The following is a 14,141-nucleotide window of genomic DNA, read 5'->3' as shown; positions in this document are numbered from 1 at the left end:
CACAGATGTGGGTAGAGGTGGCTACAGGATTTGGTTTGGGCCAAGGGATCTGGAAGAAGTCTGGAAAGCCACTGTGTGAAATGGTAAAGATATATCTTCCATACTAGAACTGGTTACTGAGTTCCAGTTCTCATAGATGCTCTTTTAGAAGAGGTTTCCAAAGACAAATACATTTAGTGTGTCTTACCAAAGGTACACATTGCAAATTGGCTCACTGAGGCTACTGAAAAGTAAGGAAGTTCTTCAACTTTGTGGAACTGTAGCAATTTTTTAAAATTTCTAAACATACAAATATTTATTTTTTCCCCTTTCCCAATATCTACTTGAATCCTGTGGAACATCACTGCAGGATATACTTTGGAATTGAAGGATGTAAGCAAGGAACCGGTGTGGTCAATTTTGCCTACGTAAATGTCAATCTGGTTACAGTGTGTAACCTGAATAGAGTGGAGCCTTCAATCTGGAAACAAGAGGGCAAAGTAAAATGTCACAAAACCTTCCCTGGAGAGAAGTGGGAATTGGGTATTGGTGTCAGATGTGAGAAAAAGAGAAAAGGCATGACAAAGCTTTTTAGGAATTCACATGTTGAAACCTGGTGACCTATGGGCTTTGGGGACGAGAAATGGGTTTTGTCCATCACTGTTTCCATCTGTGGATCTAGCTCAGTGGCAGCACTATTTCATAGAATAAGCAGCAGACATAGGAGGAAAGATGATCGTGGACAACAAATTTACTTTGAGAGCCGTGGGTCTTCAGATGCCTATACAAAAAACATCCTAGGACAATAAAAATCTTTCATCTTTCATCCCTTCCAAGAACTTGGGTGAACTTGGTTCTATCTTATCCATAGTTCTCAAAATTATCTGCAGGTGATTTTTGTTCAACATAGGTGGCTGAGCCTAATGCTGAGTTTCTGATTCAAAAAGGCCTGGATACAGGGCCTGAGAACATGCATTTCTAATAAGCTCCCAGGGAATGCTAGTGCTGATAGCCTGCATAGCATACTTTGAGAATCTTTGTCATAGGGGCCTCCTACAAAAGTTTGTCTCTCACTAAATCTCAGGGTGATTTCTTATCCAAGGCTAGCTGGTACTTCTATCTTCATGCCCAGTTTTCCCATCATTTTTCTTCTTTGAGCTTATATCTTTTTTCCTATCAGTAAAAGCATTCCAAATGTACTGATAGTTGATCAAATGAGTGAGCCTTGCCTGAGAAATGGGAGATCAGTTAGTAAGAGTTAAGGCCTGGGTCTGGACTCATTGTAATACCTGTAATTTGCCTGGCTTCAATTTTTACAGACTTTGCCATCTGACCTTCAGAATATACCCTTCTTTTTTCCCTTGCCATCATATTTAGGCCATCCCATGCTCCTGTCTCCATGTCTGCTCTGCCCTCTTCTAGTAATGCTGGTCATGATAAAGGCTTCCTATTGCTAAAAGAACTGCTAACCCCACACAAATCCTCCCAGTGATGTTTATGAAATATTTCAATTGAACTAAAAGATTTTCTCCAGGCCAGTAATCATTGTCATTAACATTTAGATAAATTGGCTGTTCCCTGCTCTGTATTACTGTGTGTTCCATTGCCTCATAATGGAGTAAGACAGAGAAGAGAGAGGAATTGCAGACCAAATAGTCTTTGCTGACGAAGTTGACTGTTTCATTTCTGGTGATTTCTATATTCTAGGAAGCCAGCTTTAGCCACATTTCTGCCACTTTGCCTGCATTCCTCCATTGGAAGTATGGCAATCCTGAGCTATTGTGTTCCTCCTTACCCTGCACTGCTCCTTCTTGTGACTGGCAACCAGCGTGTGATGGACCCCGAACTTACATGGTCTTCCTGTGTACCTCCAGAATCTTGTCCCAGATTTTGTCTCTGATGAAATAGGCCTAGTCAGGGACCCCAAATGAAGCACAGAGCACTCATTCACTTTGTTCTTGCAACACATAATTCTCCTTCCAGATTTCTCAAACTCTAGTTCCAATGCCTGGATCTGTTTTTGATACCTGCCACTAGACATTGTTTTTTAAACTCTGTCTTGGGATGAAATGATGGCCAGGGTCTCCTTATCAGAATGTGTGGTCTACTGATGGGCAATGGGCTTTGGATTCAGAAAAAAAGATAAACTTCAAGGCTACACATGTTGGGTGCATCATGTTAAGAAAGTGTAGAACTGGATACCAGTGTGCATAGTGGAGATGCCCTGCATAAGGCTATTTTGCACATCAGGTGCTGGAGGAACAAGCAGATTATCAAAAGGAAACAGCATTCCTCTCACATCTCTTAGAGGTCATCGCTTTACAGATGTGATGAGGAAGTGGCTTCAACAGGCTGTGAGGAGAGGGCAGTCTCTTTAGCTTCTAACTGCCCACACTAGTTGGGCTCAGCCAAGCTGACTGCACTGCTTGCCCATAAGTCATTTTATTCCTGTTTATCTCCCCCACCCCCAGTCCTTGCACTGAGGCTTGAACTCAAGGCTTTGTGACTGAGCTACATCCCAAGGCCCCTTTTTCTTTCTTTTCTTTTGGAAGCAGTGGTCAGGGACTTGCTAAATTGCCTACATTAGACTCAAATTTGTGATCTTTCTTATCTTTTTTTGAGAGTGAGACTTGTAGTTGTTTGTTTCTTACTTTGTACTTTGAAAGAGTGCAACCCTACAGATAATTGTACTTTGCCAATTGTTAACATTTCCATGAATTTGTTTAAACATACCTCTTTTTTTCACTCTGCCTCTGCCTATTTTCCTCCCCCCCTATAGCACACACACACACACACACACACACACACACACAACACAAGCTTGCACATGCACGCAGTTTTGCTGAACTAATTGAAATAAATTGCAGAGTTCAGAATCAGGTTAATCCCTTCTTAGGAAGCTTGTACTGCCTACTAAAGTAATCCATTGGCTATGAAAATAAAACCGTTTTTCAAAACTATATATGAAAATTTTTCCTGGCTCCTGGACACATTGAGAACTAACTAGGAGGTGCTTGCCAGGACACAGAACCTATGTCTTCAGAGTCTGACCTTCTCATCACCCTTCCTAAAGGCAGAAGGAAGTCTCACAAGTTATTTCTGCATGGATAATAAGGCCACCATGTAACTCTGTTACCACCCCAGGGATGGTTTTATATTTAGAGATGTTGTCCCTGATTGATGAGGAGGTATGGTTATTCCTAGGCCACAGCACTTTTTATGACCACACAAGGACACAAGATCAAGCACCAGGACATGTGTGCATTCAGAGTTCAGGTCTGCCACATGTGATTTTGTGGCGCTGGCCACATTACCAACCCAGGTCTAATTATATCTCTACATCACTCCAATATTGCAAACCAAATAAACAAAACTACTCCTGAAGAAGTGTTTCTAACACTGTGAAATGCTAAACAAATGTTAAAGAGGCTTTTTAAAGGAGATTTGTGCATTAATCATTGAAGTAGTCTGGTATTATCATTTGAAATATAGTACATTCTATAGCTTCAAGCATAGTGAACAAACTTTTGCCATTTTATAGAAATACTCTAGCTTTTGCCACCCCTTCACCTTTTTTTTATATCACTTTCCCATCTGGCCAGAAGAGAAGAAAAGGAAAGGAAGGAAGGAAAGAGGGAAGGAAGGCAGGCAGGCAGGAGAAAGGAAAGTAAAATCATAGGTCATTTATCAGATAACCAAAATCACAATGCGCAATTTAGTGGGATGCTCAGCTTACCAGGTGATTTTAAAGCCTTGTAGTCTGAAGGACCCAGATACCTAGACTGACTTGGCCACGAAACAACTGGCAGTAAGTTATGCAACTTAGTTTTCAACTAAGTCTCCATTCCCATTTTTAAGAATGGTTTAATAAACTTTGCCTCACAGACTTATTGTGATTTTTAAATGAAATAATTTTCATGAAATGATTAGTGCAACAGAAAACATTTAATATACGTTCATTAAACCATAGTTCACCTGACCTCCTCTCCAGTAGAGTGTGACCTACCCAAAGTTCTACTCATAATAGATATTCAATAATATGGGTTAAAGTAACAGATAATTGAAATGCCTGATCAAAGGAATGATTAGGCATCCCAATTGCTGGTAAATCACAGATAAGTCAGTAAGTATAATAATGTTTTAAAGGAATAAATGCAATTATTTCTCTTGTAGCTTTAGATCAATATATGAGTATTCTGTTTTTATTCAAATAATTTCTTACTTTTGATTCCCTTGCCTAGAACATCTTTTCTTTTCTTTTTTCTTTTTTTTTTTTTTTTTTTTTTTTTTTTTTTTTTTGGTGCCAGGGATTGAATTTGGGACCTTGTGCTTGCAAACTAGGTGGGTGGAACCACTGAGCTAAATCCCCAGCTAAAACATCTTATTAAGAGAGAAATTGAAAGTTCTAGCTGTACCCACTTCCAGCAGCAGATTTAGTGTTTCTGTTTTAATGTTTAGATCTTTGATCCATTTTTATTTTTGTGTAGTGCATGGTGAGAGACATGGGTCTAATTGTAGTCTTCAGAATGTGGAAAGCTAGTTTTTCCAGCACCATTTATTAAAGGGGATGTCTTTCTTCCAGTGAATGTGTGTGGCCCCTTTGTCAAAGAAAAGGTGGCTAAGTGGTTTGGGTTGTTTATGCATCTTCTAATCTGTTCCATTAACTCTTAGGTCTATTTCTTTTTTCCAGTACCACGATGTTTTATCACAATGGTTCTGAAGTATAATTTCAAGTCAGAAATTGTGATGCCATCTGCTTTGCCTTTATTGCTCAGAATTGTTTTTACTATTCTAGGTTTCTTCTGGTTCCGCATGAATTTTAGAAGGGTTTTCCCTAGTTTTGTGAGGTATACTAATGGTATTTTTACTGGGATTGCGTTAGATCTGTGTAACAATTTGGGGAGTAAGGCCATTTTCATGGGTGATTCTTCCTACCCGATAGCAAGGGACATCTTTCCATTTACTGATATTTTCTTCGATCTCCTTTTTCAGAGTCCCATAATTTTTGATGCAAGGATCATTTACTTCCTTTGTTAGATTGATTCCAAATTATTTCATTTCTTTCAGATCCTATTGTGAATGGAGTTGTTTCCCTCATTTCCTTCTTAGTGATTTTGTTATTTGCGTACAGGAAGGCTATTGATTTTTGAGTATTGACTTTATATCTGGCTATGCTACTGAATTTAATTATGAATTCCAGAAGTCTTAGTGGAGTTTTTAGGACCTTATATGTAGAGTGACATGTCATCTGCCAATAATGGTAATTTAACTTCTTCCTTATCCTCTTTATTCCTTTTATTTTATTTTGTCTGATTGCTCTGGCTAATATTCCCAATACTATATTGAATAGGAGTGGTGATAGTGAACATTTTTGTCTTGTTACTGATTTTAGTGTAAACGTTTTCAGTTTTTTTTCCATTTAAGGAGATGTTGGCTTTGACTTTGTCATAGATGGCTTTTATCAGATTGAGATAAAAACCACCTTTTATAATTTTCTGTAGGCCTTTTATCATCAATGGCTGTTGGTCTTTGTCAAATAATTTTTCTACATCTATAGGAATAATCATGTGATTTTTGTCTTTGACACTGTTGATATAAGTGTATTACATTTATTGGTTTGTGCATTATGAATCATCCCTGCATCCCTGAGATGAATACTTCTTGGTCATAGTGTATAATCTTCTTGATGATTTGCTGCATTCTTTTGCCAGTATCTTACTTTTTAAATTTTTTCAATTAATTTTATTGGTACATTTAAGGTATACAATGCAGTAACTTTCATGATTGGCAATTTGCACTTTTACTTTTACATAATACATCTTTTTCTTATTTTTCCCCATTCCCCAGCCCTCCCTTTAACCCCTCTACCCCTCCCTATCTACAAAGACTTTGTTTCCACTTTTTCTTTTTCTCATGTTAATTCCATTCCCATCTTCCTTTTCGCCTACCCCTTCCATTTCCCCTTCTACTTTGCACCTTTTCTTCCTATTTCAAATTATCTATTATACCTTTTAGTCCCTATTTATACTTTCAGTTTCTCACATTAGAAAAACTATTTGGTATTTACACATATGTGCCAGTATCTTAAGGAATTTGGCCTATACTTCTCTTTGTTCTCTGGTTTTAGTATCAGAATAATACTTCCAGGAGTGATTTGGGGAGTATTTCTTCCCTCTCCATTTCATTAAAGAGTTTGAAGAGAAGCGGCGTTAAGTCTTCTCTAAATTTCTTGTAGAATGTAGCAATGAAGCCAGCAGAACCCAGACTTTTCTTTGTTGGTGAACTTTTAATTACATTTTCAATTTCATTAAATGACATTGGATTATTTAGAATTTTTATATCTTCTTGATTCAGTTTTGGTAATTAACATTTATCTAGGAACCTGTCCATTTCTTCTGTGTTTTCCGCCATATTGAAGTACAGTTTCTTGAAGTAAGTTACCAGAGACACCTGCAGTTAGGTTCCGGTATCCTGCCCAATATACGATGCAGTATACAACAAAACTAGGAGAGAAAAGAGACAATAAATAAAAGACTAGAAGAAAGACTAGGAGAGAAAAAAGATAGAACTAGGAGAGAAAGTGGGGTTCCAGGACAATCAATGCCAGCCCAACTGACAAAGGTGCTGGCCAGTCCCAAGCACTGACTTTTATTGGCAATCAATCAAGGTAAAGGTGAGCTATGTACAAGGGCAGTGTTTACATTTCAGGATAGACATCTTTGTGTTTTCTGGGGAAATTAATGTAAACAAGGCTCATAAAGGACAAGACAAAGCATTCTCAAATTAGTAACAGAATAACAAGATACATGGTTGTAATGAGAACATTGTCCTTCTGGTATGAAGGTTTTCATTGTGGGAATGTAACTTCGGTGTGAGTTACTCTGACCTTGGTATGTAGGCTTCAGCCAGACTCACTTCTCAAAACAAGCCAATTGTGGGGTCAACTCTGTACAGCATGCTTTGGGCACAATCAATATCTCCATCCTCCGTGGTAGGCAGTGATGATCTTCTGCATTTCTACAAGATCGGTAGTGATTTCACCCTTTCTACTAACTGCATAAATTTGAGTATTTTCTTTCCTTTTTTTGATAAGACTATCTAAGAGTTTATCATTTTTATTTAGTTTTTCAAAGAGCAAACTCTTTGATTCATTGATTATTTGTATTTTTTTTTATTCTCAATTGAATTAATTTCTGTTCTGATCTTTATAATTTCCTCCCTTGTATGAGCTTTGGTCTTGACTGGTTCTTCTTTTCTTAGACTTTGGAGGTTCAGCATTAGGTTCTTTATTTGAGCTTGTTGTGTTTTCTTGATGAATTCACCACCATAAATGGTGATTCTTGATGAATTCACCACCATAAATTTCCCTATTAGGACTGCTTTTATTGTGTCCCCTAAGTTGTGGTATGTTGAAGTGGCACTATTATATAATTATTGTGCTGTTTATTTTCTTCTTTGTGAAACAGGAAGAAATTGTTCAAAGGAAAGGAGACTGAGAAAGGGGGCGGGGAAATAAAAGGAAAGGAAAATGAGAAAAGAAGGTTAAAATGGAAACAAAGCTTTGTAAATAAGGAGGAGAAGAAGGGTTGGAGGGAGAGGAATGGGGGAAAAGGAGGAATCAAGATATATCACGTAGCTATAAATTCTCTATGATGAATGTGATTATATATATATATATATATATATATATGTATTATACCAAAAATTTTATTAAAAAGAGGGAAGTTATCTTTTAAAAGAACCTGCTTTTAATAAGTTCTTTCTCATATTTGGGATCTTGATTTTCAGAAGATTCCATGTGACCTGTCCATGCATGTCCTTGTGCCAGCTATTTTTTTTTATTGGTATATTTTAGGTATACAGTACAGTTACATTCATCATTGGGTTCTTGTATCTTTACCTGGTAGATCTTGGTTCTTATTTTTTCCCGATTCCCTTAGCCTCCCTTCAACCCCTTCACCCTTCCCTATTTACAAAGACTTTGTTTCCATTTTTTCCTTTTCTCTTATTTTTTCTTTTCCTTTCTTACCTTTCCCCTACCCCTCCCACTTCAAAAGTGTTTGTAAAGGAGAAGAAAGATCAGATCACTCATGCATCCATACCACACACTGGGCTCTTAGTCATACGCTGCCTGGGAGCAGCCCTCATATTCCTGTTTTGAACGGTTGTTCAAGTTTTCAAACACCTTACATTCTCCTCCTAAGTGGGCTTTGATCTCCCCAGCTCCGCACAGCCTTCCTGGCAGTGCCTTTATTCTTCCCTTATGACACAGGTGACAGCCTACCCTGCAGTCATGTACAACATATATGCTTGTGAAACCCAGTAAAGAGAGAATTGCTATGGGCGGCCTGTGGTTTGGTATGTTGAGAAGAGAATGGATTTCTAGATGACTAACACTGTTGACTGGCTTTGCCGAAGACCTGGGTTATGATAAAATATAACTAACAACATCTTGGGCACTCTGTCTCCTTCTCTGCCCCACCAACCCCCTTGAAAAATACAAAAACAAATTTAGCAGAGTGTGAAATTTAAAATATTATAGAAATGTAAAATATTATTTTCATTCCTGTTGTCCTTATTTTTCATTCATTTATTCAAAAGGGTTTGTTATTTGTCTGCTATGTAGAAGATCCTGTACAGTGTGCTACAGTTAGAGAAACGACAAAGTCCACAGTCCCTGATCTCAATTGCCAGGCAAGAGTAGGAAAGATAAAGAAGAACCCAAGGACAAAGATGATCATCTAAGGCAACCTCAGGCAGTCTGTAAATGCTTTCTAAAAGAGAAAGTAACTGAAATCTACAGAGATGAGTAGAAAATAGCCAAACATATAAAAATAAAATGATTTCAGACAGGAAGGAGAATGGTAGGTTCACAACAAATTTTACTTTTAATTTACTTTTCTTAGGTAAATGCATAAAGTGTCTTACCTCTTTTAAATAAAAATCAGAAAGTGTAGAGTTTTTAATCTCAGGGTTCTCTGTTCATAGCACAGTCTACTTAGTTCACTTGACAACTGACAGAAGTAAAATTCATAAAATTGTCCTGGAGTCCCCAAAGTCACACAGGTTGTAAGCAAAAAGGCTAAAGTCTACTGAAGTCCTGTTTAGGCCTCTATTCATATCAGGCTACCTCCCCAATCCAGGGTCCAGTGACAGTTTAGCATTCCTCATAGCTTAGAGTCCTCCATCAATGCCAAACACAAATGTACAACCAAAACTTCTCAGCTGGATACAGGTCATTTGTCAACAGACTCTGTGTAATGGATGTTTGCTATGAAGAAGAATTTTAAAAATTAGATCTGGGAGTTCTTGGCATATTCCCACCTGGCACCCACACTTACTTAGCTTCCCAGAGTACTTAGGCTTAAGAAAAGCTTAATTAAAATCAAGTCAAGCAAGCATTCTGAGAAACTAACAAGACAACACAAATAAATTAAGCCTTTTCCCTTTCTCTCTTTTTGCGGCTCTGTCATTCTCAACACAATCTTTGATTTATCTACATCATATATATGTTTAATTGCCAAATTTTCTTAATTTCCTGGCTATCTGCAGGCCAACTAAAACACTCAATATTTGACAAGCTTAAATTTTGTATGACTTTGTGATTATTAGAAAAAGGTAAGGTGAAATACTTGCTACATTTGCAATCTAACACCCTGGTCTGAGCCCTCATATTGGTGATAATAGGTTGTAAGTAGCAAGGAAGTGGAAATACCCAGTGTTGTTCAGCCCCCATAGCAGCAGATCTATGCTTAATAATTTTCTAGTTATTGCCAAGATCTTCCTCTTAGCCTCATTTTCTTCATCAGCCCAAATGGAAATATTGCCTTTTCCTTTCACCTAACAAACTCTTGGTCTTCTAGTGTATGTTTTGAAATAGGATTGCAAATTTCAGGAGCTGATCACGTCAGTTGGCATTTTCATTGGAGGACAGCTGTGGCAGAGTGTCCCAAACTTAGATTGAATGCTCAGAAAGGCTTCTCCAAAAGGTGATATTTGGACTGAATTCCAAAGAGAAGGAGCCAGAGTGTAAAGGAATGAGGATGGATATTCTAGCAAGGGGACCTGTTATACACATCCCCCAAGGAATATACTTATGAGAGAGCCATGAATGAAAACTCGAGTGCTATTGATTGGTTTAATCAGAGCTAAGTGGACAAGGAGGGAAGTAGTCAGAGACAAGATCAGCAAGGTCTGCAGGGATGTTCCTGAGGAAGAATGGAAGGAATTTAGAAACTTATTCTAGGGCAATGAAGCCATTAGAGGTATGAATTCAACTGTGTCGTGGGCTATGTGAACTTGACCAAGTTACTTCACCCCTCAAGTGTGCTTCATCTATGAAATGGATTTCATCATGTACACCTCGAACGTTTGAGAATTGAATTTACTATTCTTCATGATATGCAGTATTTAGTTCTTGACCTTCTCAGGTTTGGTGCTCATTACTGACTCTGTTGCTGTTGTTGATACTGTTGTGACGCTGATATCATTGCCACCATTATAATTCCGTTTCATTTAACTGCCGGAATAACTATTGAGAAGGTGGAGATAAAGAGAGAAAGGCAGGTATAGCACAAAAACAGCTTCTGTAACACTAAGTAATATTTGATTTTCATGAAGCAAATAAATAAGCCTTATCTTTCTTGGCCCACGAATTTCATTTTCCTTCTTGTCAAAGATGTCATGGCCTCCAACTTTAGAAGTTTCCATTTAAATCCATGCCAGGTGGAGCCTGGATTCTGAATTACTCCAGGCTTGCATCTCATGGCCCTCGATCCAAGGGTCAGGGAGAGAGGCTGCTCTCTATGACTATGTGCCAGGCACCCAGATAGCTCTCTAGGAGGTCAGACGATCTTTCTGAAAGCCACCAGGGTTGATAACTGGTCTTAGATGTGGATAGCAGGTATTTTAACTCATCTCTCTTGAAAATAACAGTAATAGAACAAAACACTTTTACTTTGGCCTCTCTCTCCCCTCCCCCATGGTCTCATAGAGAATGTGCAGGAAAGCTTGGTTTCTGTGGGATAACCAGATAGGTGAGCTCAGACTGTCCTAGATGTAATTACAGCTCAATGTGCTTTGCAGAGTTGTTTACCCCACCTCTTCCTTGGAACAAATGCCTAGGCATCGGATAATGTGGACACCTCAGTCTTGACATAAATATCTAAACAGTCCTGAAATCTGCCTGCCTTTCCTTTTTTTCACTTTCCTCTCTTTCCCCTCCATTTCTGCCTGACTCCTTTTTGTCCTCCCAACTTTCCATCATTTTGTGCATTTTCTCTTGGCCTTTCTCTCTCTCTCCCCCTTTTTCCCTTCCAACATGGGCTTTCAGTATTTATTAGGCACCTATAACAGCCACTGAATTTTCTGGGCACAGGATATAATAATATAAATGTCACCAAATAGCTGCAGGGACAGAAAGAAGAAAGCTTCTTATGATGTATGATCTCGTAGGAACACAAAGGAAGAAGGGTTGATTTTAATTCGGGTATCAGTAAAACTTTATTCTTGGATATGTTTCGACAGATATAAGACAGACAGAGGCAGGAAGACAAAGGATATTAAGCCAAGGGTATAGTAAGAGAAAAGACAGAGTGGGAAGTTCCAGGGTGAAGAGAAGTAAGGTTGCAAACCAGCCACTCTAAGGAGCATGGCTTCATTAAGGGAAAACTGGTAAGCCACTGAAGAATGTCAAGGGGAGACGAGGCATGGCCAAGTCTACATATTAGAAGCAGCTGTCTATAGTACTTAGAATATGAAATAAAAGAGGCCATTCAGGGGCCTTGAATTGTGGAAGTGAGCGATGATGCATGTCTTCGTGAGCCAGTCACAAAGCGGATGGAAGAAAGAGAACAAAAAAGAAAAGTGTTTTATAGTGATAGAAATGTTAATAATCAGCATTTGCTCAGATGGTAGAATGAGTGAAAAACAAAGTGGTATAGGGTGATTACAAACCTTCTGATCTTAAAATTTGAATGAGTGTTGGTAACATTCACCAAAATGAGAAATGAGGAAAGGGGAACTTTGATACAGAGAAGATAGAAATTTGGGGTTGGATGATGGGTGACACATCAGTAAAGAGAAAACTACATTGGCCTGTGACTTTTGATTTGTAAAAGAGAGACTGCATTCAGTTGTGAGTTTATTTTGGAAAATTCTATGTAAATCTCTTAGCAATATCTCAACTCTTCTAAAATATTAATTATGCATTTATTATTCTTTTATATGCCTGTAGTGCTTGGGGGACTATGTGTGTCCCTTGAGATTTTTGGCAACAGGGAAATACATTGCTTACTGGGAGTAAAACCCTCAGGTCTACCACAAATAAATGGGGAGAATGAGGATAAGCAATGGGCACTATCTTGGCTCCTTGGCAGTGTCTAAGCAGTATGTACTTTTTCACCCGCAATCAGGCTTTGTTCTACAAATCCCTTCTGCCATCACTGACCAAAGAAGTGGGTACAGGGGCCACAGGGGAGAAGTGGAAGCAGTTCAGAAAAGTTAAGGCTATTGCCTGACTACCTCAAGGAACTCTGGCCAAAGGAGAAACTGGAGTGGGGACATAGCAGATTAACTCCAGAGGAGCTGCGGAGGATAGAAGCCGTGGGCTTCTGCTTCTTTTTCTGTATTATCTGGATGCCCTGGAAGGGAAAGAACAGCTGGAAGAGAGGCAAGGGGCAAAGTTCCATGTAGAACATAGAAGCCTAGGGTTCCTGAATGATCTGTTGTGTAAAAAAAATAATGATTATATTTTTTTGGAACACCTAGGTAATAATAGTTAAATTTTAGGTCATGCTATGCGATTATAATGTAATCAAATAACAATAAAAATAGGACATTGTTAGCTTCGTGAGTGTAGCAGGAAAAAAAAATAGAAGCAATTCTCTAAAGCTGGTCTGAGCTATGATGGGGAAAGGGGATGAGAGTGTCCAGTCCGCAGGCCTATCTCAGAGAAACGTCCTGGTATGGAACTAAAGGACAGAGTTATGACCCTCGAACTTCAAGTGCTTTCGCCCTTGCTGTGAGGATCATCCTTACTGTGAGAAGGCTGGCTAGGGCTGTTCTCTAGGGCCCATCAACATCCAGTTTGTCTAGCTCACTTACTCATTTGCATGCTCGCAAAGCCACTTTCTTGATTGTTTCTTGACTCATCACGTTCACCTCTAGGAAATAATGTTCTTGTAGTAACTGTGTAAGATGAAAGTAATCATTCTCAGTAAACTTAGACATGATCTCCAATTATGATTTTCCTTCCCACAAAGATTGCATCTAGGAGGAAAATTCATTGATTGTCTAAGTACATGCTTTCTCATCTCTAGGGAGTTTTATTTTAAAACTGTCACTCCTACCCCTCCCAGTGTGATCCATGCCACCAGTCAGCCTTCACCTGGACAAACAGCATTCTGACTGCTGTCCCTGCTGAGCCAAGTTAAGTTCCCAAAACTCATTTCAGGTTATGTCCCAGTTCTTCTCTACATGTTTCAAGGCCTCACTTTCAAACTCAACTGCTTATTTGTGGCCCATAAGAGCCCACAGGAATAGTCCTTGCCACCTCTGCATCCTTCTCCCGTTTCTGTCTCCAACCCTCCTTCTCCTGCCTGATGAGCTTCACTGGGCCTCCCACACACTTGGCCCCAGGACCGGTGCCTCCCTTTATCCTGAAGTCTGGGCAGGTGCCATCTTGGCTATTTTTAGCAGAGCAGTCCTTCCCCATTACTCTTGAATACAACATCCTGCTTACTTTTCTCTAAAACATTTAGCACTTCCTTATATACTATATGTGTGTGTGTGTGTGTGTGTGTGTGTGTGTGTTTATTGTTTTCCATCCACTATAGTGTAACCTTATTTTGGCTTAAAAGTTTAATATTGTATCATCAACTCCCAGAATAGTATTTGATATACAGGAAAAGTTTAAGACATGTTTATTGAATAAATGAATGGATAAATGAGAGTAGCTATGTGATTCGAGCTCTGATATTCTACTCAAATAAATTACACTTCTCTTAAGATCATATTTATCATGCTCTTGTGTTCTTATTGGTATGCTAGTCATAAATATTATACAAATATGAAGATTGCACAGTCACATATTGAGTACTATGAGGAGCCTTTCTCTACAGATCCTCAAATGTGGAAATCCAGATAATGGCTTTCATTCCTGC

The sequence above is a fragment of the Fukomys damarensis genome, unplaced genomic scaffold (assembly GCF_012274545.1).
Source record: "Fukomys damarensis isolate Sample0158 unplaced genomic scaffold, DMR_v1.0_HiC HiC_scaffold_16, whole genome shotgun sequence".
Taxonomy (NCBI): domain Eukaryota; kingdom Metazoa; phylum Chordata; class Mammalia; order Rodentia; family Bathyergidae; genus Fukomys; species Fukomys damarensis.
Note: the sequence above shows the minus strand (reverse complement) of the source record.